The sequence below is a fragment of the Bombus affinis genome, chromosome 3 (assembly GCF_024516045.1).
Source record: "Bombus affinis isolate iyBomAffi1 chromosome 3, iyBomAffi1.2, whole genome shotgun sequence".
Classification (NCBI taxonomy): Eukaryota; Metazoa; Arthropoda; class Insecta; order Hymenoptera; family Apidae; genus Bombus; species Bombus affinis.
The window spans coordinates 14,290,317-14,313,875 of record NC_066346.1 but is presented as its reverse complement, the minus strand read 5'-3'; the positions used below and the strand labels follow the sequence as shown (position 1 = coordinate 14,313,875).

Sequence of the window (23,559 nt, the reverse complement as noted above, 5' to 3'; positions counted from 1 at the left end):
TGGAATGGAAAAGCGTGAGAAAGTAGTCTCATAATGTAATTAATGATCGAGGAATCGAAATTCTGTCGTATTTTACAGCGAGGATAAGAACTACTCAAGCGACAATCGAATGTCACTTAAGCGCTCTGGAGATGGAATCAATTAGTACTTGAGTGGCGTTAATTCTTGCGCGAAGATCAATTCTCGCAAACTATTCGAAAAATAAGGATTAAAAGGTTTTTACATAGGGAAGCGTAGGATTGAAGCTTAGGATTTAATTTTGACGCGAATAAATGAAAGTTTAAGAATCGAGATATAATTGAAATAAAAGTAGGATCGTTAAATTAAAAAACGTGAATAATTCTCAATTTTTGTCGCATATGAAGTATAGACACAAGTCTTTCAAATAATAAAATATTTAACCAACGTTAAATATTTAACTATAACGTGAAAGTAATATAAATGTAAATGAATATCGAACATTCTGAATTATAACACCAATTAATCGCATGCTAATTAATATTTATGAATCATAAGCGAAACACGATGGAAAATCGAAATTCGATATATATATTTCGAACCGTAAAAATAAGATCAGTAGAATGAACATGAGTTGGTGTACACTAGTTTTTTATTAAATGAAAAATAATAGATACGAATAGTAATAATAATAGGATATTTCTTAATTAACTTTTTCATTAATAGATATTATGTTTACATATATACAAATAAATATAATTTTCTACAAATAATATATATGTTATCAATTTAGGATATGAGTATAAAATTTCTCACCATGTCACAAATTTTCCCGAACGTTATTTTTCGCATTTGAACTTGCAGTTGGATACTACGACTATATTTCTTATATCTGTTTACAAGTTTAATAAAACTATTTTACGCTATGGCTTCGCTTGTTACTTACGGCTTCTTCAAACCAAGCGATTAAGAGATGGAATAAAGCTGAAATTACGTGATATAATATGCGCGTATACTTCGTGTGCCTGACATTGCGAGCATCACACTACTTACAAAGGAGATTTTACCATGTATAAATCATACTTTTACTTTAGCAGCATGATAAATTTTATCCGATTACTTGAAAGCTGTTTGTATTCCGAGTTATTAAGCATCGTTATAACAACGAATGGTGTTGATAATTCTCTAATTTATTTAAATTTCCAAATTAACATAAAGTGTTACGTAATCATTTTATAAATGTCTTAAAACGTTATGAAAATTATTTTATATCAAATCTTCCCTTAGAGAACGTGGGCAGATGAATATTAAACTTTGATGGAACGCATCTAACGATTAAATATTACATATCTATGAAATTCATCTAAATGATTAAATATCAGATATCTATGGTATTCATCAAACGATTGAATATGAAATAATATAAAATAAATATAAAATAACAGTTAGCAACATTTCGATATTATGGATTAATTGAATTAACTTTTAAATCGAAACACAAACGTGTTAACTACAACCTGCGGATTAAAGCGATTACATCTTTTTCCTTTTTTTTACTTTTTTTTTTTTTTTGATAGGAAAACTTCAACCAATACTTTTGTGTAAGCCTGTGAGGTAAGCCTCGACTTCTAAACTAACTTCGTAAGCTATAGAACTAAAAGAGCATAATCGTAATGTGATACGAATAGTCGGAAGAAATTTAACATTTATTTAAAAATTATATATGTGTATTTAAAAACCACTATATTACAAAGTCTTTAACTATATTTTTATGAATCTGTATAATTTGTTAGAATTTTAAAAGGATACATATATATATGCAAGCTCCCTAGATTTCATGTAGGATAGGGATTCTTTTTGTTTCGCGGGTAGCACGACAGGCTGTGTTTCACGGACAGACCGATCTTCCCTTGTTTTACGGACGACCATTTTAAGAAGCACGTTTTTCCCGAACGGACGGACAGAGAGTTACATCAGAGACAAACAAGGTTACGGAATAGTTATTTAAGATTTTAAAGACTGAAGAAGAAAGATCGGTAGCTCAGGACGTTGAAAATCGATTCTCAATTTTCAGGTAAACATTGTACTAAAGACTTGTTATTTCCCGTTTATATAATTATTGTTATTTATTGTTATAAACGCATATTAATTGTCGTTTATTTTTGTATTTTATTATTTACTTTATAATAAAAACTCGATTTTCAGACTACAGAATCGATCCCTGAATTATCACCAAATTACGATCTTACAAATCGATTTTCACTACGCCATGCCGTTAGAAGTGAAGCTACGTATCGCCATGAACGAGAACGCAAGGGGGAGAAAATAGAATGCATAAGAATCCATAAGAAAACCAGAAGATGAAGTATGTGATGTCTTTCCTCCAGAATATCAAGCAAGAGATCATCGTCCGCGATTATTCAGTTTATCGATAGTGAAGAAAGCCGCAAACAGCTTAACCAAGGTAAGCCATTACAGAAACATTGCACTCACGATGGATGACGCAACGGCAGCGTCATACATCGGTACAAGTTTAAACTTCGTGTTTCGAGATATTTACTTAGAAGAATCGGAGATCATCCCCACAAGGAAAATAAAGACCGAAGTCGAAAAGCCCAATCTTCAAACAGAAACATTATTAGAGATCTTCCAGAAACAAAACATGCATGAGAGAGAAGGCACAGACTTTGTCATAAAACAATTTGATGGAAGGCAAAAAGCCACAGATTGGAGTATGAAATATTCATATTTCACATACGGATCCCTTCCATACTCTAATATGAGTATGAAACCGAATACGAAAAATACGAAATCCAAACTGATGAAAAAAGGATCAAGAATTTGAAGAAATATTTGGGAAAAACAGCATCAGAATGGTACCAAGCAAATCTGCTGAAGGATGAAGAATACAACTGGGAAAATTGGAAGGTGGCAGTTCAAAAAGCTTCTGGCAATAAAGGTTGGTCTGCAGTACGATACACTTATAACTTTAAATACATTTCAGGTTCATTCACTGAATATGCCATAAAAAAGGAATGATTAATATTGGAAGTAAGGAGGAAGACTTCTGAAGAGACAGGGATAAATCTAATTGTTATTGGATTACCCATACACATTCAAGATAAAATGGATAAAGAAATAGTACAATCAACAAATGAGTTAATCGGATTCTTGGGGCAATATCAGACGAAGGGAAAAAAAACACAAGGGAGTAACGCAAGATTGGACAGAAAGCCAGAGCCACTGTCCAAGAAACAACCTTGTGTGATTTATGAAGCACTGAATTTCCCAGGTCGATTTCACCCAATAACAACTCACCAAAGAAATACATGCACATACTCATCGATCATTTTTCAAGGGCTGTTTTTATGTCCACATCGAAAACACAACACACAGAAGATATCATAAAACTTATAGACTCGACAGGAGAAACTGATTCCATAAAAATTATCCTTGCAGACCAATACCCAGTAATGACATCCAAAGAAATTCAAGAGTATAGGAGGAAAAGGAACATTAAATTAATTTTCACCTCGACAGACTGCCCATCCTCCAATGGACTGAACAAAAGGGTAAATCAAACATTAGTAAACAGGATCAGATGTAATTCAGACAAAAATAAGAGAAACTGGACAAAAATCACAGAAGAAAGCGTAGAAGAAAACAATAACACCAGACACAGTGTAACGGGGTTTGCCCCAAATCATTTACTGAATGGAAAAATGATTGAAATCATCCCTAAGGAAATAATGGAGAATAAGATAAACCTAAAAAGAGACAGAGAAGAAGCATTCAAAAACTCAACAAGAAATTTCGAAATCAACAAACAAAAATACGATAAAAAAAGAAGAGAACACGAATTTAAAATCGGTGATATGGTCTTCACCCATAACGGAAAAAAAATGAATAGAAATAAGCTGGAAGAAATTAGGAAAGGACCTTTCATAATTCTAAGAAGGATTTCAAACTCCATATATGAAGTGGATAACGGTAATCGGGGATCTGAAGGGAATCTGTTTCACTCCCCATTCGAGGGGCGGTGTAAACTCCCTAGAGTTCCTGTAGGATAGGGATTCTTTTTGTTTTACGGGTTGCACGACAGGCTGTGTTTCACGGACAGACCTTCTTTTATTTTATGGACGACCATTTTAAGAAGCAAATTTTTCGCGAACGGACGGACAGAGAGTTACATTAGAGACAGACAAGGTTACAGAATAGTTATTTAAAATTTTAAAGACTGAAGAAGGAAGATCGGTAGCTCAGGACGTTGAAAATCGATTCTCGATTTTCAGGTAAACATTGTACTAAAGACTTTTTATTTCCCGTTTATATAATTATTATTTATTGTTATAGACGCATATTAATTGTTGTTTATTTTTGTATTTTATTATTTACTCCATAATAAAAACTCGATTTTCAGACTACAGAATAGATCCCTGAATTATCCCCGGATTACTATCTTACATATATGTACATATTTGTATATATATATATATAGAGAGAGAGAGAGAGAGAATGTTACAAGGAAGTAATCTAAAACTCCGTAAATTTGTAGTACATGTTTAATGAGAGAAGTATAAAATATCTGATAAGCGTAGATCCAATAATTAATCCTATTTATTTGATATACCGTACTTTTTATTTAACATTTAAATCGAACGTTTAAATCGAACCCTCGATAGAATAGATAGAATAAACGTGTCCAATAAAATAATCTCGTCCATCATCTGATTTGAATCCAACGAATTTTTTTTTATGAATACACATAGAGAGAAATCTACCTATTGTGGACACACGTACAAATCAATAAATAATGCATGTCGTGGAATATCGGCTACAGAAGGAATAAATAGAGAATTATGTATTATCCACAGATGGCAGTTATACAGTGACTACGAAAGGTATTTAAATAATATGAATATAAATACATGATACACGTATTAAACTTGGTATTATTTAATGGTACTTTCATACGATTATAAGGATTTGATTTGAAATATAAAAGCTGATAGGAAAACGGTTCATTGGAAAATATGGACACGCGCAAATATTTTCTCGTGCCCGCAGTATATTAAAACAGAAAGTCAAATATTTGTTATGAATGGCGAAGGATATTTTTCTCTTCTTCTTGACCCAGCAATTGGATTTCATCAATATTATATAACGTTGATTAAAATTTACTTTTCTCTCGAGTGAGTACTATAAGATCACAAAATGACATAGATCTTTTCTTTGCAACTTGCTGAATATAAAACTGCGTCCTTTTACAGGCAACCATGTATATTCCAAGCGTGATGAAGGGATTAGATCATCGTATCGTAAATTATGCTTACTTCCAACCCCAAAGGCAGACTTTCTATGTGCTTGTCTCTTTGCTTCGAGGGCCAGCGAACTCTTCACTCTATATGACAGAAACAGCCTAGAATCCAGGGGGAAATTTGAAAGTCAATCAAGGAAGGAACTGCAAGATGGACAGAGCAAGGTCTCGTAGAAATGTATGTGAGATTCGTTTCTCGCAAATTACGAGATACGGAAACGTTTAAAGTCATCTACAGGCGGAAATCTGTTCAAGACAGTCGCGGTAATATTTCGACGTTATATTTCATACGTTAAGCCAGCTATTATTTAAATATGTTCTTTGAAATTAAGTAAAATCAAAGTAGCTGAAAAAGTACAGCTGATAAAATTACGTTCAAAACGTGAATGAACAATAATTTTTACTTTCGTTACGCTGTTGTTATCTATTATCCATTATTTCTTATGGCAAGAAATGGGAACGTGCTTAATTTACGATAAAAACGAGAAACAATACGTAAAATATTTTTCACGATAAATTATTTTCATATTGTTTGAAAGAATTGTACGCTTCCGCGATATAAGTGGCGAATGTAATTGAACAAGAATCATTTTTGATAAATGTAACAGATATATACCGTATATATATGCAAAATATATTGTAACGTGTTAATTCATAAAGTTACGTAAAATTATTGGAAATCTATGTACGTAGGTATGTTTAAATATTTCATTCATGTTTTTATTCCATTGAATTGCAAGTTATATAAAATCATTTCATTAATAGTATAGTTCAATGATATAAGAATTGCGAATTAAGAATATTGTTTATTAGTGATATAAATAATTAAATTAGTAATAATGTATACTTAACACGTTCTTGTATTTTGTTATTAAGGTAGAGTTAAATGGTTAAAGAATTAAAATTATTTTGTTCTTCTTTCAAAATTATTTCAATCTCAATCTCATGTTTTAGAAGGGAAAACTATAATTTTTGTTCTTAAAACATATCATCCCCTAATAGTCTGCGTTCGAATCATGATTATTCTAAAAACCACTATGATTGTGTTATTGAAACAACGTCATCAACTAGTTTCTTAAACTATGTAGATGCTATTGAAACAAACTACGTACATGCATAGTAAGTTTATATGAATATTAAACATAAGAAACTTCGTTTGACTTGATTTGGCTGAAATCAGCTTGTCGAAGTGCATCATAGAAATAAGTCACGTCGATCAAAGTTGTAGCGCAATATCTATTAGACTGTCATTAAAGTCATCGTTGATACATTAATAGATGGTATCATACAGTTAAACGACATGTCATAATATTCTTTCATCTAAACCATAGTAGCAACAGACTGTTTCCTACAGACTAGAGGTATTTCAGGGGACGATCATATAAATTCTTAAATACAATAATGTATAATACACATACGTACATACATGAACCAAGTCTGTAAGCATAATCTATAGACTATAATAAATACGTGAAACATTTTGAATTCTGTATTAGATTTGAAGAAATCTCGAATAAATCAAAAGATATTAAATACTACAAAACTGTGAGCATTATTAAGGATTAGGATGTGATATATTGAAAGATATAAATATAATTTATGAATAGTTTCAAAGATGAAGGTGAAAGAAATCTGTAACAAGAATTAGTCCCTTAAGGAAACGTTAATTACTTTGTTACTGTAGAAACACTTGTGGATTCTTCGTTATAAAACTAACAATTATCTTTCATCTAAAGGATATGTTATAATACAAAGATCCTTAAAATTATTCGATGGAATATCCTATTGATATTAATGCTGATTACCTACTTTTTAACCTATCATTTACAAAGAACAGTTTATTTATCGAAGCTATAAACTTTTTTGCCCGCTTCAGAGCTTTCATCGACGATTTATGACGTACATGGTGCAATAATGCCTAATGCGATTCTCTTTAATATCCCATATTGCATACATTCTCGTACCGATTACACAAATTGTTTGAATTCAAGAAACATGAGATCACTATACCGGTATAAATTTGTTATTTACTTGATCTGAAATATCCTTTCAAGTTTGAAGTGAAATTGAAATTCTTTCAAATAATCTTTGACTTAATATATTCCCTATTGATATTGATTCGATATTGATTCCCTAAATTTAACTGATTTTACATGTATATCTATTTTACGATTTAAGCATTACATGTTAGTTTAAGTATCATTTACATACCAGCTACTTGAAATCCATTTAATTTCATGTAACAACTAATTACAGAACAAGGTTTAACTTTTACGCTAACTAAGCTCAAAATGTCCATGAAGCATGATTTGTTTCTGGAAAGTCATTTAACTATTTTAACTAACGAAATGTATAACGAAAACTATCGATTTTCAGAACTTTATAATATAATGGAATCGTTTTACATATTTGCGGACAAACAACACAACACAGTTTTCGTCTATGAATACGAAATAAAAAATTTAAATAAAAATTATATTAATCCTTTCGGTACGAGTTGTTTTTTAACATCGATAGTACGTATAAAGCAGTAAAGCATGTGCGTGACCTGAATACATTTCCGGTCTTTTTATAACGATTGTGAACAAATAATGTAAAACTATAACTTCAAAACTGTAACGTATGTTTCCAGATAAAGAAAATAATCACAGACTTCGCTGGATGCATAAGCATTCATAGACAACATCAATGGAATTTTTTCTGATGAATATGTACTTCTCCTGTAGGAAAGTATGAGATGACTCGTTTGTTTGTAAGAAATGTTCAAGAGCAGTTATGAAATCATTTACGGATTTCACTACGTTTTACATATTCGAAACTTTCCATCTTTGCATTTCTTTTCTGTCTCCCCTTTCTCGTGAATACTTAAATACATGATTTTTTCAAATGCAATAAAAAAAAAAAAAAATAAAAAAAAATGCTAATTCGTATATTACAAAACTTCACAAAAATAATCGTAAGAATCTGTTCTATTTTTTCTCGTATATTTCCTTGTTTGGAAAAAGGAATAATTTATGACTTGTAATTTGTAAAATTACGCTAAAAATATCAGTTTACTTGTACAAGATGGCCACCATACACATATTTGTCACGTTAGAAAATATAGACCTAACCAAAGAGGAATATTACACATTACAAGTTAACGTACATATATATGTAGTATCTATTTACAAGTATCGCAGATTACCTCTTGAAAAGTAAGAAAACATAAAGACTAAAGTAAAGTTGTAAATCTAAACTACAGTTCAAGTTATACAAGGCATGCAAAGCTTCTCTTGAAACGTTAGGTGCGTACTTCGATATACAATATAAAGAAACATAGCCCGCGAGAAAAGCTATATAGTACATACCATACAGATCCCTCGCCATAACTTTGTCAATATGCGCAACGAAATCGGTAATTTTCGCGCCACCACTCAAACACCGTTTCTCTCGCTTTGGATAATTGAATCAAATTCAGATCGTCCATGTTTACCCCCTCACATAACTGACATCGGCCGTCCGTGGATCCAACGGAAGGATTTTGAACGTTGGAGAATGCGTAACGGTGATTGGCTATTGAGCTCGGGGGTCGATCGTATAAAGGGACGCCGGGTCGCAACGAGCCTCACAGTACCGCTTCGACTGTGAACGCGATAGGAATTGGATCGTCTATTTTACAAAGGTCCTTTATCTTTTGCAACAATTACATTCGAATGTCTTTTCAAGCGCTAACGACATAATCGACGTTTGGTAAGCGATTAGTAACTGCGAATTCGTAAAATTCGTGGATAATTCTCGAGCTGTTTCGTGCGTACGCGATATTAAGTGGCACGCAAACAGGTGCACCTATTCGCGTAGCGCAAGAAATGTATCACGGAGGTCGTTGCAGGTAATATCCATCGACAGACGGGACAATTCGGGTGCACGATCTACGCCTATGATTGTGCAGTAGGGCATACTCTTCTCGACCACTTGTCTGGCGCCAACCACCACTATTGTCTCGCGAAGGCCAAGCTGTAAATCTTCGTTGCTTATACCGTTTTCTTGGTGAGTGTTAATTTTTTACTTATTCGATGGTATAATAATACCGTTATTACGAGGTAAAAGTTTTTGGATGTGTGATTTCTTGATTGAAGAGACGCTATCATTATTAAAAGTTTGAATATCCCGCCACTAGCGAGGGAAACATAATACAGAATGATTCTTTCATTTGCTTACATTCGATTTGTTAATTTTACTCTTATTCTCCTTTTTAATTCGTAATTTAATTGTGAGGACATATGCTATGGAGCAATTTTTGTTACTTTTAGCATCGTTGCTTTATTTGTTAAGACTGTTGAGCAATACGATCGTTTACTTTATTTACTGCCTTGTTTGCTATTATTTTACTTTTAAAGACAGGTATTTTGGAAATATAAACTTATACATATTGGTATAATATTGATATACTTGAGATAAGCTCGTTTATGCTGTTACTGTTTAGGATCGTTTATTCATTAAGGTCATTGTAATCATATGACAACGAGAACTAGTGTAAAATATATAAAATGTATAGTTCTATTTTAATAATCAATTTTTAGTGTCTTTAGCGAAACGAATTGATTCGTATTAAAAATGTCGTTTAGTGAATAGGAAAATAGGACACTGAAGGTTTAACTAATTTAAAAGGATTTAGTTATTGAAGATAGTACTTGCTGAGCAAATGGATCGCTAAGTTGTCATAATGCTACAAATGATACACGCTTGTTAAATGAAAATCCATCGACTTTTCATTTTTCCATTTGTTTAAGAAATATGTTATCCTATTAGTTTATTCCATTAATTTTTATAATGATATATGCAAACAAAAGTGTATAAATAATAATATGCAAATAATTTTTTAACTTAAATGTCACTTATTTAATGTTTTATAGAATGATATAAGTATACTACTGATAAAATTAATTAATCGAGAACGGAATTAATGCTGTTTATTGTAATCAGAAAGAAAATGGATTAAGGAGCGAGAAGATTTCGAACGTAGCGAAATTATTTGTTGATTGAATATCTTCTCCTACCTGACAAGCAATGCGGGTTATTACAAGTAGTTTTTACTTAATTTCCAATTAGTTATCGTATCTATAAGGTGTTGTCAAAGTTTTGGTACATAAATTTAGCTTGCATCGTATTGTACCGATTTATTTATATATCCTTTTTTATATGATTTATGTTATTGAGCTAGGATTATATTAAATTATTAATAAAATGAAAGAAAAATGGAAATTAAAATTAAATAAAATAGAATTGCATTAAATAAGAAATAGAAATAAAGTCGAACTAAAGCAAATTCAATTAAATTATTTCTTTTTACTTGCCTATGGGATTCTGGGATTATTAAAGTTCCTATTACGTACTCGTATTCCCGCTAATTCTTAAAATGAATTGACTATGAAATGAATGAGATTATTTCTCCGATTATATTAAATAGGCAATATCAATTACGTGTAATTGAATACATTATTCGAACGTTTTCTACAGAACTCTTGTTATTAATACATTATGGAAAATTTGAAACCAATTCGATATATATATAGACGTTGCAAGGCATTTATTGCAAACATATGCTTAACGAAAAATTAGTATACAATATTAGTAGTAGTCTCAAACATACAAATAATCGCAGTAAATGTCCTGCGACTCTTACATACATTGTCATACTCGTTTGAAATTGTAATAATACGTTAATCTTGTCACAGTATCGATAGGATATCAAGATATTCTTAATAATATGTCCACAAGGAGTTTGCAGGGATATTCAAATATTTTCGCGAACCACTGTAATTCAGCACAAGAGCAGAAAATTCCAGATTTTTTAGTTCTCGATCAGAGTGAATGTTTATACAAGTAACATTCGCTATCTGTGTCCATATTTACCGAACATTTCTATTAAACCTGCGCCAAGCTCGTAGAATGCCTCAGGTCGTATATGAGATGTCAGTTTTATCAAACGAAACGGGACCAGCTAATGTTTAATCTCGTAAACTGAAGTTGCCAGCAGAAAAGTACGGCTCTATATAGTAATTGGTGAAGACCGTGAAACGCGAAAGATGAGAAAGAAACAAAAGGCGGGGGATACGACGAATCATGGCAATCCATTTTATTTTCCAGCCATCGATTAACGGCCAACGTTTAATTTCATTTCTTTCGCAAAACTCAATTAGAATCGTCGCGACAATCGCTAGAAACCGCAGGCAAATCTGCCAACGTATCGATCGTAGCGGACGCCAATCCCTCTGCGTTAAATGAAATAACGAAATTCAAGATGTAAATTTCACGAAACTTTTCCTCTCGCATTTGTTCGCCAGTCGATGCTTCAAATACTACAGAATATAGCTATTTGCTTTTTGCTGGAAAGCTGAGCGCTATTTCGCTTATACGTGAAACAGCGAGAATTAGGTATTTCAAAGACACTGTCTATGGAAATCGCTGAAAATTCCAGCCATTTAATTTCACACTGACCTACTCCTGTTTTTTAAATACTTTAGAAGAGGGCGCTACTCGTTACCATTTTATATAGCCATGAAGCGTTTAATCCTCGAAGGAGGATAATCTTAACAAGATACATCTCGGAGAGATGAATAGATATCGGAGATGAATAAAAGTTTTTCGATTCTTCATATTTGATTTTTTAAGTAAAACTTTCCGTTGATCCTGGCTTGAATCTTCTACTTTTTCGTGCACCCAAATGCTTATTATTAGATGAGAGCGATAGGAAGGTTTTTCCTGTTTCGCAACATTAAAGACAGCAGGAAACGAGCTAATAAAATTGAAGTCACTTAGCCCTTAATATATTTAATATGAGTAATTTTTTAAATATAGCCATCTATTAGCGTGCGTTTGAACTTTGCGTTTTTCTTTTTCGCGCACCTGAACGTTTTTTATTAGACTGAGTGGGACACGTACCTAGGAAGCTTTCCGTGCTTCGCAACTTCAAAGTAAACAAAGGACATTTGACAAAGTCAACAAGCGACGAGTTAAAAAAATTGAAGTTAAGATAGACAGAAAGATAATACGTATGTAGTACCTCTGTGGAAGATAATATAAAATGGAAACGTATTTGACGCAACAGAAATATCTTTCTGCAAATATAGGAGACGAGGAATCAATTTAGCAAAATAATTAAATAAAGTTATTGACTCGCGAATTACACGCATGTAATACCAGATAAAATAACTTTAATAATCTTTGTTTCTTATATTCTCGTGAATAATAATTCTTTAATCGATAGTTCCATGGATATTTAGAATAATATCTACAAATTATTTAGAAATGCATAAAAATCCACGGTTTGTTTAATCGTATAGATACATACATAGATAGGTTGAAGGTTTATTTTGAAAATTCATTAGAAACCTAAGAAGTGAATTTACGAACTGCACAGGCGGATAAGTTTGAACGCGAGGAAGAGTGTGGTTCTTGAGTTCGATGATTTTTCCAAGTAACAGTCTTAATTCACGTGCGAATGTTAAATTGGAAATCTTTTAAGCTTTACGCAAATTATACACACGGTTTACACAATAAATATTTATAGAGGTGAAAATGATCTTTAAAACAATCCTTCGTATTAAAACCAAATATTTGAGTAATTCTTAAGGCGAAGATCGCGTATACAAACATTGAATATATTACATAGAGGAAACGTTGCAGAGTAACGTAAAATAATGTTCGTGATACAATTAAAGGCCGCGTTTAAACTAACAGTTCGATCGGGAAAATTCATTACCTTTTAAAAATTCAAATCCAATTAAACAGAATCCAACGAAATTGAATTTCCGCTTAAAAATCTTGTACAAGCCTTTAAAAATCAACGTATGTACCTACTTGTCGCTCTACAAATGCTCGCCGCTATAAATTTCCCTGTCTTAAAAGAAGTAGAAGATACAAACTATATAAACCACATAATTTTTATCGCTTTATATCACGTTGCTATAATACGTTTTATATCACGCGTAATATAGTTTCTCAGCCACAGTGGCGTTACAAGGGCGAGACCATACGTGTCTTAATGGCGTTGTTTCGTTGATATCGAATAATATCGCGCATCGACGATAGGCGACGCGAAAGAAACGCGCCGAGCAAAATCTCAAAGAGACGCTGACAATGCCTTCGTGTAACGTAAGGGATGAAATGAAAAGTCGAGAACAAGTCTTTTTTCCTTTCCTCGTTCTTAGTCAGTTAAGAAGAAAGCGAGAATGGAAGGGACAGCAGCCATGAAGTATGTACGTTTTCACGTCGGTGCCTCTCATTGTCTGCTGCAACGTTACACTGCGTTTCGTTGAAGATACTCTAGTATTGCGAACCTTTATGGTCAAAGCACGTCGAATAGCCATCAAGCGGGTGTATACGACCTATTTGTGACCCAACAACTAAGCTCGATATTAATTCTAGACCCTTGATCCTTGGCCAATGAGTTCACCTGATTATCGTAATTAAGCAGTTATGATTTTAATCGGTTTACGAACGCTTCGATTTTAAAGTAGGATCGGATATCAAGAACAACAGATTTTAAACTGTCGGATTGCATCCGACGGGACTCGTATTTTCTGCTTCGTCGATCCCGTTTTTATCGATGTTTTGATTCGAAGTTTCATGAACATTGCAGATCGTTACGTTGTCGATTATGATAAATCCTGTAAGAATATATTGTATAGATTTGTATTAACATAATGATACATACATAATGATACAAATATTACGCAATACGTGTATCGTACGTATTTCACCTGGATGTTAAAATCAATGGAATTGTGTTTCTACTAGAAATCTTCGTCTCTGACGTATACAGTGGATAGAAAGGCAGGAAATTTGTGAGATAAATTATAATACGTATCCGAATGTGACAAAAACGTCTCGTATAAAAGCAAGTGTTTGTTTATTAGGGCGAGAGCTGTGCTTAATTGCGGAAAAACAGACGCGCGGAATATCTCGTCCGTGGGAATGTACGAACGGTATTGTGTTGCGAAATAACGCATTCGTAGCGTCGTACAAACGTATTGTGTCGTGAAATAACTTGTCCGTGGCCATCGTACGGGCTGTGTATATGCAATGTCGTGAGATATCTGTACCATAATTGCGATGCGGTTAAACGAATATATTCAATGATTTCATCGTCTTTATTGCATAATTAGCTAAAGATGTCGACGGTATTTGTTGATGTATTTTTTATCTTGGCCTAAAGAGAGAAATATTAGAAATTAGGATTTCCAGTAGTTTCTATCCTATGTGATGATGTATCGATAGATGGATTAATTACAGTGGATTAAACAGAAAACGATGATCATTGAACTCGAACTTGATCTTAAAGCAGTCGTGCGATATGACAACTCTCGATTTTAGCGATTCTTCACTCTTGACTCTCCGGTGGCTAACTGACGATCAACGACTGTGATGTCGAAATATTAGGTCGTTCGAAAAGTTTCTTTCGTTTTATAAGGAAATAATGGATGTACAACATTTTTCGTTTTATATTATTTTATCGAATTACGTATGATCCATTTTGTTCTGTCAAAATAGGTTTCATGTTGTATGAAGATGCATCGTTGTAAAAGACGTGTCTGTAAAAGAAAAACACAACCTAATATATTGATGGCCGTTAGGTCTATCGAAGTTTTCTGATCCTTTCGGTTTGTTGGCATTTCCGCTTTATTGTCTATGTTGTCTGTATGTCGGCGATGATTTTCGCGGTGCTATAATTGAAACCAAAGAAGCCTCTGAAAGAGGATCGTTATGCCGAGGCCTAATTGTATCTCTCGCAGGACTAAGGAAACTAAACACTAGAGAGAAGATGTAAAGTTTTGTTTGAAGTGAGATCCACTTCAACGGTATTAATAACTTTAGAATAAGAAGAAGTTTCGGTGAAGTTGAACCGAAAAATTTGATTTCAACGCAAATCAAACGCTGGTTGGCCGTGTCAAACACGTATCGCCGTATCCACTGTTTTGGTCCGGTTATTTCATGCGTGATGACTGACACATATGCAAAATTGAAAGTCCTTTACAACGTACGTACACAAGTGTCCCGTGTGCTTCTTATCTCTCCTTACGCATAAAACGCTATGTGTATATTTCGAAATATGAGAAACGGTTGATTTGCTGTACAAAGTGCAACGTTACATAATACAAAATGAAATTTATTTTCTTACAACTGAAACGGAGACTCGGTTTATTATCTGTGATTTTTATCGAAAGGTATAACCATACCAGATATAACGTTACAGAATAAAATACGTCGCGAAATACCATTACAGCGTGCTTGGTTTTATTTTCTAATCTTTTTATCCTAACTTTGTCATTTCGCTCGTGCGTGTGCCTTGTAACGTAACGGTAGTAATACAGTTTTTACGTTCACTCGTAGCTTGCAACGTAGTATACTTTATGTTCAGACTGCTGGCCATAAACTCGATTTACAATAATTATCCTCCCTCTTGCCTTGTATTCTCGCTTAATCATACACACACACGCAAAACCTTATTTTTATTATTCTTTTATTTTATTCTTTTTTTGTTATTTTAGCCTCAGTTGCGATATGTAAAAGATTCTTGTAATTACGCTCCATCTAAGTGTTAGCCTTATACCTCTAACGTTATAAATAAATTCTTAATATCGAATCGACATCGCAGAAAAGGTAAAATATGGAACACTCAGATCGGTTAATAGAACAGAAATGTAATTGTTCGCAATCATCGAGATCCGAGCATCAAATTGTTTGACTACTTGATGATCTTATTTGCGTAAATATACAAAGAAAGACAGACGTCTGTCTCAGTGTGGTTCCGATCGTTCGTGATCTAAATTCAGACCTAAAACTGTAGGTTCATTCTTCGCCATGAGTTTCATAAGACAGTCGCTAACGAGCTCGCTAACCGAAAGGTCTGCGACTGCGACCAAATGCTCTGGAACCGTACGACTTTTAAAACGATAAGGATCGACGACGACGAAGACTGAAAATGCGAAATATATATGTCGGCTAGATGATAGGATTGGGGGTGGAGGTGTTCGATGAATCTTCGTTGATATTGGCCATCGATGCGGTGTAACAATGGTAGAGTTTATTGGCACAAGTGAGTGGTATTACAGCGTTGGTAATTAATCACAATGTTAGATACTCGCGGCGTTATGACAATGGCCTCGGGTCCGGTAACGAATCCGCGGTCAACGGGATGTCGAACGTGTATACTTCGTGGAAATCTAAGTTATATTCAGGTCGCCACAGAACAAGCACTACGTATCGGAGAATTACTTGTATCGTCGTTAAAATCGTACGATAGAGTGTCTCTCCATCACGGTGACGCTGTCGAGGAAAACTACGATGGGTGTGTCTAAGGGCACCGGATCATCGGATTCGCGGAGAAAAGTCTTCATTCGGAAAGTGAGGGAAATTGGAGTTACTTAGTTGGAGGAAATAGGGGAAGGGTGCTAGCCGCCCTTAAGAGAAAGTCGCCATCGGGCCGCGTCGTTCGTGAGAAAAATAGACTTCTCCAATTTTCCCGTAGTTGGAACAAAGGTTGTTTGTCGGTTTGAAGGACTTTCGTTAAATAGATCTTAAGATTTATAGCGGGTCCTCGGGCTAGCCGAACATGTACTGTGGAGACGCATCAACATCTGGTAATCGTTTTACTCGAAGCATAGTCTGCGTGTGGCGAGCCACGGGACAGAAACCATTGAAACGTTTACCATCGTTACCATCGTTTACCATCGTATAGAGTTACTTCCTGCCTTGGTTAAACAAAACGTTCATCCCCTTGACCGCGACTACGTTCGGCGACTGGTTGTCGCCTCGAGCCCGAGCTCATTATCATAAATCTCGAATAAGTACAGTCGGATCGAATGACAACGGCTTTCTTAATACGGCTATGGTGAAATCTAAATTACGGTACTAGGTGTCTTCCCAAAGTTCCGAGGGGAAGGCTCCGGTGCTCTTTCATCTCCGACATATATATAATGCGTTCGTCTAATAACGCACGCACATTCGTACGGTAAATACGTGAGGTTATTTGGTGCAGGATGTGTAGATGTTTAATAGTATATTTATTAACAATTCTCGTTTTCGACTCTTTACGTACAACTCTCGATTCAACAAATGTTTTCTTGATCCGATTCGTTTCTTTTTGTCGCCCTTTAATATCCCCACTACGCACGCGGTTGGTAGGCGTTCGCGACCATTGTTACCTGACGTTTGAAAACTAAAATTCCTTTCTTTTTTCGCCTCTGAATATCCCCACTACGCACGCGGTTGGTGGGCGTGCGTGACCGTTGTCACGTAACAACGGTCGCGGACGCCTACCAACCGCGTGCGCAGTGGGGATATTGAGAGACGACAAAAAGAAAGGAATTTTATTTTTCGAACGTCATTTTCGTCCGTGACCGTTTACACGTGGCAATGGTAGCGGACGCCTACCAACTGCGTGCGTAGTGGAGATATTGAGAGGCGACAAAAAGAAAGGAATTTTCCTTTTCGAACGTCCTTTCGTCCGTGACCGTTTACACGTGGCAATGGTAGCGGACGCCTACCAACCGCGTGCGTAGTGGGGATATTGAGAGACGATAAAAAGAAACGAATTATCGTTTTCGAACGTCACTTTCGTCCTTGACCGTAGACACGTGGCAACGGTAGCGGACGCCTACCAACTGCGTGCGTAGTGGAGATATTGAGAGGCGACAAAAAGAAAGGAATTTTCCTTTTCGAACGTCCTTTCGTCCGTGACCGTTTACACGTGGCAATGGTAGCGGACGCCTACCAACCGCGTGCGCAGTAGAGATATTGAGAGACGACAAAAAGAAAGGAATTTTAGTTTTCAAACTTCATTTTCGTCCACGACCATTGTTACACGACAACGGTCACGGACGCCCACCAACCGTGTGCGTAGTGGGGATATTGAGAGACGACAAAAAGAAAGGAATTTAATTTTTCCAACGTCATTTTCGTCCGTGACCGTTTACACGTGGCAATGGTGGCGGACGCCTACCAACCGCGTGCGCAGTAGAGATATTGAGAGACGACAAAAAGAAAGGAATTTTATTTTTCGAACGTCATTTTCGTCCGTGACCGTTTACACGTGGCAATGGTAGCGGACGCCTACCAACCGCGTGCGTAGTGGGGATATTGAGAGACGATAAAAAGAAACGAATTATCGTTTTCGAACGTCACTTTCGTCCTTGACCGTAGACACGTGGCAACGGTAGCGGACGCCTACCAACCGCGTGCGCAGTAGAGACATTGAGAGACGACAAAAAGAAAGGAATTTAATTTTTCCAACGTCATTTTCGTCCGTGACCGTTTACACGTGGCAATGGTAGCGGACGCCTACCAACCGTGTGCGCAGTGGAGATATTGAGAGACGACAAAAGGAAACGAATTTTCGTCTTCGAACGTCATTTTCGTCACGCCTTTTTTCAAATATTCGTTGGAGGGATTGTAGGGATATCGATGACTGGTTAGGCCTATTGGCACTTACGCTTCGATGTTATACTTGTATCGACGAAACCGTTGGAAAGTTTTGTTATCGCAGCTACATACGTAAGTGTGTAACACAGATTAACCATCGTACCTGATTAACACTAACTCTTGACGAAATGAATAAGGGCAAATGCACAATTTTAAATCGAATTTTCTATGTCGTTTCGCCGGGCTTGGTAAGATTAGCGTTGAACAAGGACAAAAGGCGCCTTTATCCGTCTAACAGGGCATTCTCTTGCCATTCTCATATCGCATCCATTTACACGGTAACGTACGACCCTCGTACTCTGTATCTCTATATCTTTATGGTTATTCCAGACAATGCCAACAATAGAAAGAAAGATTGGTTGCTGACGGCTCGTAACGTATAGCTGGAAAAGTTAGAGTTGCAGAGAGCAACTTGTTAGAGTAGCGGCAATATGGAAGTTGTACTCGCACAGGTAAACTTGGCCATGTAGAAGTCTGGGCTGGGTTAGATCGTGTTCTAAACTCGAGTTACAGAGCTAAAATAACGTATCCGGACGTGTAGATGATTCGAGTTAAAGCAAGCTTTATTTTCACTTATAGGAGGCAGCGAAACGAAAGGAATCAAAGAAAATTGTTGCAGCCTCGTGCAGGTTTTTGAAGTCATAGGGGCTCGATCGTAAAACAAAATTCGTCGAACGAGCGGGTATTCTATTTACCTGATAAAGTTAAATATTATCGCCCGCGCTACAAAAGAAAAAATCTATTATCCATTTGTTCCTATCTCCACCATTTACATACACCGTTTTTGCAACGGTAAAATTCCTTTGCAAATCATTTTTTAACGAAAACTACGAACAATGTTTTCCGCGTTACTCTGACGCGCTTTTAATTCGCCGTGCTTCATGCGGCTTTTGTCGCAGCCGCTAGCATTGAAATACGTGTCGCGGAAAGGTCGTAGTTGAAGCTGCGCAATAGTAAAGGAAAAAAGGCGCGATATCGGTTCATGTTGTAGGCGATTCGGCGTAAACGCGTGGGAGAGATACCCTGCAACGATTGCCGCGCTTTATTAACTAGCGTAGAGAAGTTGAAAGCGAGAGAAAATTTCAGTGACATCGATGAACACCCGGCGGTATGGAATACGGGTCACGCTTATCCCGGGCATCGATTGGAATTACTCGCACGAGATACGACCACGGATAAACGTTTCGAGGAACTTTTCCGTTGTTCCCAGCGTCGTCTCCTCCGATTTGCGAAATCTTTCGTACTTTTTCCGTCGATGTAACGAGCGTAGTTTCGGTCCAATTGGAACAAGGGTCAAAGAAAGGAAGCTTTTTGACTCTCGATGGCTCGCTAAATCGCGACCTAGCAAACAACGAATCAGCTTACGCGGAAATGCTGCATTTATGCATAAGAAGCGCGCAAGCCAATTTCTTCGAAGATAACTACGTTCAATTAGCATAGAATTAATATCGTAAGGTCGGAATTTTTTTCCTTTTTATATAAAATGAAAACTGGTATTTTTAACGAGACTTTTTACTCGAGCAGAAAGAACGAGATTGGTTGTTGGTTGAAGTAGCAATAACGATGTGACGAATATCATCATTCGTTCGTTTCACTATTAATTTGGTGACGTTTTAACGACCAGGTATATCGGTTTCATGTTCTGTGCGAAACAATCAGATTGTGACGCGTATACGTGTGGGAAATGTTTAAAGATTCGGAAGATAAAAGAAGCGAGTAATAGAATTTAAGGATGCATAGAATTCACAGAATATGCAACGATATATAGGACATTCAAAGTATAATCTTCGTTAGGATATTTAAAAAGTACGACAAATATCTGTCCGGGTTTTAACACTTTAGTGTGACCGTAAAAATATAAATATTCGTATATCCACAATGTAAATATAAAAATTTCAAACAATATTTCTAAGTGATGTGGAATAATCGACGAGGAAGTAACAGTCGAAGACTGTTTGATGTACCCTTCTTGCGTGTCAGTATTGTTTCATAAAAATGAATTTAAAGGAAACTATTTGGAAATTGAGGTGGAAGATACCCTAAACTACGATAAAAAATACACACGTACACACTATTTATACATACGTACTGAGAGTGTTCCAAGGATGAAATGTTAAACAGCTTTGAATATTAAAATGTTAAACAGCTTTGAATATTAAAACTATTTTAAAAATTAGAGGAAAATTAAGCCAGCTTACTGCTATTACTATTAGGACCGAGTATTAAGAACCAGATGTTACTAATCAGATGAATAATGAATGAACGAACAACGCAACGACAAGAACAAATTCTTTTTTTCGAATAAAGTCATCACACACGCGCGCGCTTGTACGTTCACCTGAAGTATATAATAATTTATTATATTAATTAATAAGCCTATATACTCTACAATGATATAATTAGTTAATCGTTGAGCGTGGTATCGCAGAAAATGCGTGGACGAAACGTGCAAGTGCATGTTTATGCTCGAACGAGAAACTAAGTTTATCGAATAATTGAAAATATTCCGCGAACCTATTCCATAGAATTACATAAAACGTGGCTTTAGACGTTATAAAATTCCTTCTTCTTCTCGTCTATTCGATTTAAACCCGACTTTTTCGCGCCTTCTTCTCGAACGACAGTAAATTAGAGTTGGAAATATTTAACGTCTCAAATAAATAAATAAATAAATCTAATCGAAATTCTGGATTGCATGATTGTGGGAATAATTTTCCCAAGTATTGAAAATTCAGGCAACATAAAGAGCTTAATACGTAAAGGTCGAAAGAATGATCGAAAAGTAAAATAGAATTACCTGTCTGTATTATTTATTCCCGAAACTAATGAACTAAATAGAAAGAGAATGAAGGTGAATTTCCTTTTGAAATTTTATCTCGCATGGGCAAATTACTCTATACTTTGTAGTACGTATACAGGAAATTCAATTTTCATTTAAATGCAGTGCACGTAACCTCTGGTCTATCGAAAGGAGAAACCTACCTGAAGAGTTCAATTCTGCCATGTGATATTTAGACTCATTCTTCTTTCATACATTTTTTCTATATTTCCATTTTAACCTCGTTTCTCCTTTCCCCGCTACCGATAATTTCGCGTTTCTGTCTCCTCCAATGTTCCATCTGTCCACGGGTGTGTACGGGTGTACGGGTGTCTCGTAGAATTTGAATTTCAATGCGCCGCAATGAGTTACCTACCTGCGGCTACTTCATCGTCCTATTCGAGAGAGTTTACGCAATAGGTAAATTTCGTTTGTTTCGATAAGTCGGTTAAATTAGAAGCGATGCATAATAAAATACGGGTAAAATGTTTCGGGCGAGAAAGACTCCGTGGAACAGCGATTAACCTTTCGCGATTGCATGTAGATTCGATGACGAACTCGAAGATTCTTTATATCGAATAACCTTTGAAGCCACCATCTATGTTTATTTGTTAAGATTCAGATTCAAGTGATCGACCATTTCTGATTTCAAAGAGATGGGGCTTGGCTTTCTTATTTAGAAGTTTTACATTCGATCTTATGTACGAAGGGAACGTGAATCTTTATATTACTGCAGGGGAAGCTTGAAAGTTGGGGAAAAGGTAATTTCGTATTCTACATTCACCTTTGTTCAATTCATTTCTATGTAAATCATTCCGCGACACAGATAATCGCAATAGAAAAGGACTGAAACTTCGATAAAAACGTCCCGACAATCCGATAAAAATTGTCTATGCAAAGATATTTAATGTTTTCCACGCCTTTCCTCGATCTAATGTTTGTTATCTAATTTTCTATTCGTGCATTTATTCTTCAGACTCGACGAAAAGATTCGCGGACATATATACACGTGGTTTCACGAAATTCTCGGGAAACCGTCCAATTTTCCAATCGTCAGAAAGATTCAGTCATTGATATGAAAATTGGTTTTGTTCCGCTTTCGAAATTTTTCAATTCGTCGTACTCGGGTTTTTGAATCCGATTGGTCTGCCCCCAACAACCTTACGACGAATCGCTCGCTAGGAGACGCCTCCATAGATGTCGGTAGAATTCGTCCAAGTCAAAAATATCCGTGGATCGTCTACCCGCTGCGGAGCAAAACAGATTTCAAGAAAATTCTCTCCGCCCATTATCCAGCAGTGTTTCGTCTTAATGAACAGTTCAAAAGACTATTAATCAGAGGATACGCCGCACGAAATCCTTTTTACGATCCGTCTCACAGTTTGCTAACCGTCGCCAGTAACAAACTCCAATCTGTTCCACAATCAACTCTAATTTCAAGGCAATCGGTCGATCGCACGGCTGGCGGACGTAAATCTCCACGCTAATTTCATTTTGGCATTCCAAATCGTATCTCGAAATGGAAATCACGTCCGAATACCCGGAAGATATAGTTCGCGGACCATCTTCGCGGGAAACATCGACTTTCTTTATTAATTCGTAATTGAGACTGATTTGTGTGGTTCGCGTGCTGTAATTCTCCGTATGTGCGTATAGCGCACGCGTGTGTGCGAGATACGTGACGGGGGAAAAAATGTGTGGGCGAATGGGAAAGACAGGGGTGGAAAAGAAATGTAGACGCCCAGTGGTTGCAAACAGTATCCGTACGTCGGTGTATTTACTGCTTCATCTACGTTGGCGGATAAGGTGAGGCAGCTTCAAATTGATACATCACGAATTTTATTAAGTTTTCTTCTTTCTAAAATTTGTTCAAAATCGTCGACGATAGTCGTCTATTCTGTGGCACGTACGTGCCGGTGGCTGTGAAATTGCAGCAAGTCGTATACGATGGAGGACGAGAGGAAGTTTAAAAAAAAAAAAAGGATAAAAGAAACGCGACAGT

At 35.8% G+C, this 23,559-nt stretch overlaps 2 protein-coding genes and 1 long non-coding RNA gene across 4 annotated transcripts in view; 1 reads left to right on the top strand and 2 right to left on the bottom strand.

Annotated features, from left to right (window-relative positions):
- The window catches only part of LOC126914807 (A disintegrin and metalloproteinase with thrombospondin motifs 3-like), a 434,443-nt gene that overhangs the window by 25,657 nt on the left and 385,227 nt on the right, over nt 1–23,559 (bottom strand). The window lies entirely within an intron of this gene.
- The window catches only part of LOC126914799 (A disintegrin and metalloproteinase with thrombospondin motifs 3-like), a 97,216-nt gene that overhangs the window by 24,745 nt on the left and 48,912 nt on the right, over nt 1–23,559 (bottom strand). The window lies entirely within an intron of this gene.
- Nucleotides 5,072–7,765, top strand: LOC126914904 (uncharacterized). The gene is made up of 3 exons (XR_007709924.1): nt 5,072–5,150; nt 5,229–5,539; nt 7,652–7,765. It is a non-coding gene; the product is annotated as an uncharacterized LOC126914904 (long non-coding RNA).